Source organism: Lactuca sativa, chromosome 6, assembly GCF_002870075.4.
Source record: "Lactuca sativa cultivar Salinas chromosome 6, Lsat_Salinas_v11, whole genome shotgun sequence".
In the NCBI taxonomy this organism is placed as follows: Eukaryota; Viridiplantae; Streptophyta; class Magnoliopsida; order Asterales; family Asteraceae; genus Lactuca; species Lactuca sativa.
Genome location: NC_056628.2, coordinates 5168219 through 5171661, shown reverse-complemented (window position 1 = coordinate 5171661; position 3443 = coordinate 5168219). Strand labels below are relative to the sequence as shown.

General features: G+C 35.2%; 1 non-coding gene across 1 annotated transcript; it reads left to right on the top strand.

Moving 5' to 3' along the window:
* Positions 1-2156: 2156 nt before the first annotated feature.
* LOC111886955 (small nucleolar RNA R71) lies at positions 2157-2263 on the top strand. The gene has a single exon (XR_002848636.1). It is a non-coding gene; the product is annotated as a small nucleolar RNA R71 (small nucleolar RNA).
* Positions 2264-3443: the final 1180 nt, after the last annotated feature.

The following is a 3443-nucleotide window of genomic DNA, read 5'->3' as shown; positions in this document are numbered from 1 at the left end:
CAATTAAATTAACAACTAAGATAGTCGTTCCCTGACAACGGCGCCAAAATTATATCCCCGATCCACCGAATGCTTCATCGTTTTTTCGCCTTTTCCATCAATCACAAGCGACATGAGGATAAAGTAACTAGCTTGAATATATTCTTCCTTAGGAGCATTGTCACGCCGGGGGTTTTCTGTAATATCCCGTATCATTTGGCCAACTATCTGGGAAGCAAAGCTGCTATTTCTAGAGTCGGTGGCCCCATTAATGAGGGTCATTTTATTACACGCCTTGCAAGATCACATAGTCTTCTTATTCCACGTTTGACCCAGACTTTGACATGCAAACCTTGGGATGATCTTACTACGGGTTATTTGGAGTCGATACGTGTGGTAACAATTGAGGGATAACATTGGGGCATCCCGGTAGATGATGATGTGGTACACCAAGAATGCCCCACACCTCAACCTAGGCCAATAGGAAGGAGGAATGTGAGAGGAATAGGGGATAAAGGACAACCGGTACAACAAAATGCACCCACTGGAGGAGCCAACTTTGGGGGAGAAATGTCGGGATATTTAATTAATTATGGATTTGACTTGTTAGTATTGTGCTTGTGTTTGATTGTTAATAGATAGCATGCTAATATTTGGTTGTTTAGTTGCTTGAATTCATGTTCTATGTAGCTTAGTGATTATTAAATTACATGAACTTGACAGGTAGTGATTTAGTGAATATTGAATTGCTAGAGCTAGGATCGACCCAATCTTAGATAAGTGATTGAAGTAATTAAATTTATTTGTGTTGGAGAACATAAATTATGACCATAATTATGTTTGCATAAAAAACCTTACATAGCCTATTCATAATCCATAACTGATTCTATGTTTGATTGTGTGTGATAATGCATAGTTTTACATGAATTAGTTAAATATTAGTAAATTTGGATTTAAATTACTAATAATATAATATTTGGTAACCAACTTTGATAATCCATAATTGTTAGCCAACCATAAATTGAAGCTTTATCTAGCTAAACAGGAGTAGCTAAATTCAGCTACTCATGGTAGAAATCAAACACAAAAACTCAATAGAGATAAATCTAAACATGATCAAACCGAATAAATTGATATTTTCATCTAGATCTCTTCAAATCTTGAGCTCCAAGTCATTTCCTCCACTTCTAAGGGATTTTCGGAGGTTATTTTTCGTAATGCTTCTCCAGAAAGTCACCTCCAAGTCGCTCAGTTCGTCCCTATTTTCAGATATATATAATTTCCTAAGATTTGACCACCACGTTGTGGTAATGGCACCACAAAGCCAGTGTCACGAAGATTCGATTCACCACATCGTGGTGGAATCACCACGTCGTGGTGGTTAGAAATCCAACTTTTCTCAAAACATGAAAGTCGTTCGAAATTGTGTCTAATTTTCAGATCATTTTGAATCACCTTAATTGGAGTTACGAGTCATGAGATATTGTCAATTTATTGATGAGGGGTCAAGCTGTCTGGCAACATCATTCTTGTGTCTTCTTCTTGTCAAAGCTTGTATTTTCCTGCTTCCAGCTTCCATATTGCTCCCGAGAATGTCTTTATGCTATATAACATATATTAAGCATAATAAGTACGTTTTGTTCTATAATAAGCATAAATATGGAATAAAATATTAAGATATGATGTAAAATATATATGTAGATATACACATATCAAAATACTCCACACTTATCTTTTGCTTCTTGTATTCATCATATGGTAACCACTCCTTCTTTGGTTTTCTCCAATCTTCATCATATTTATCCTCACTCGAGTATCAAACTTGATCCTTTTTATTCCCATTATCATCCAAGTGGCAATCTTTGTCAAGTGTGGACCATTGCATCTTTCGCATCCAACTCTAATAGCATGAATTGATTGGTCCATATTTGTCATTCTTCTATTCATGGTCTCAAGCATTGCTAGTGCAACAGCCATGTCTTCTGAATTTCCACTACCAATTCCTTTTGTTCCATAATATCTCAGATTATGATATTCACGAGAATGATTTGAGAATTCTTCAATTAACTCCTTTACTTCGCCCAAATTTTTCTTAGTTAGTGGTCCTTAAGAATCAAGGAGTTGCCTCATCATGACATTTACCCTATCATAAAATAGACACTTCTTGTTGAATTTTAAGGTCATTTTGATGGCAGTTTCTTAGTAACCCTTTACAACGCTCCCATGCCTCAGAAAGTGATTCACCCGGATTTTGCTCAAAGTTGGCTATTGCCTTCTTGAGTTTAGCTATTTTTGAAGGTGGGCAAAATTGTTCCAAAAAAATCTATCGCATCTGTGCCCAAGTAGTAATTGCACCAGGTGGAAGTGCTTTCAACCAATCTTTTGCAGCTCCCTTAAAAGTAACGGGAAGCATCCTTAACAACACGATCTCTCTTGGAACATTCGGGACATTAAAATAGTCTGTAATGCATTGACCTCATCAAGGTGCTTGTAAGCATCCTCATGATCATTCTCAGAAAATGGAATGTATTTAAGTGCAGAAAGAATGTGTCCTTTCAACTCGAATGTAGCAGTGGTGGGAATTGTAGGTTGTACTAAACCAGGACCAACATAATCTTGGATTCTCTTCTTATATGCTCCCATTGAAATATCAGTTATGTGCGCCATGGTGTCTTGCTAAAATAAAACTAGAAAAACACGCGTAAAAAGGAACAAAAAAGAAATAAACGAAAAACTAACTGAAGCGAGACGACATGGTTACAGATCAGACAGAAAAATAAATGCAGAAAAATAACTTTTGCGGTTTTTACCCACAAAAAAAAAGTTCGATTAACCTAAAGCAATTAAATCAACAACTAAAATAGTCGTTCCCCGGCAACGGCGCCAAAAACTTAACGTGCACAAAAGTACCTACTAGTTTCAAATTATTAACCTAACTAACTTAACTAACTAAAAAGCACGTAGGCAGTGTACCTAGTCGAATTATAGAATAGTTTGGGTAAGTCGGGTGTCGATCACAGGGAACGGTTTTAACTAATTAATTTACCTACCATTAAATTAGCCTAATTTCCTAGCTAAGCGGTGGTTTTATCTAATTTTGCAAGTTTAGATGAACTTAATTTCTTAACACAAATTCAATCAATAAACAAAACACTTCTGTTAGTTCGAATCCACTTTCCCTCAATTGTTTATAAATTAGTTAAGACAGTTCCTGTTGGTTACCAATTAAAATAGTATTAGCAATTCAATTCTAAATTAACTAATATTAATTAATTCATCTAGATCTATGTATGGTCACACATAAATTAACACATAATCAATTATTAAATAAAATTGGAGCTATGTAATATTAGGTTAACAAACACAAATTATGGTCATAACATGAATTCTCTAGCATAGCCTAATTTGATAATTCAATTTCTTAACTAAGACTAGTTCGATCTTAGCTCTAATAATCTAATGTT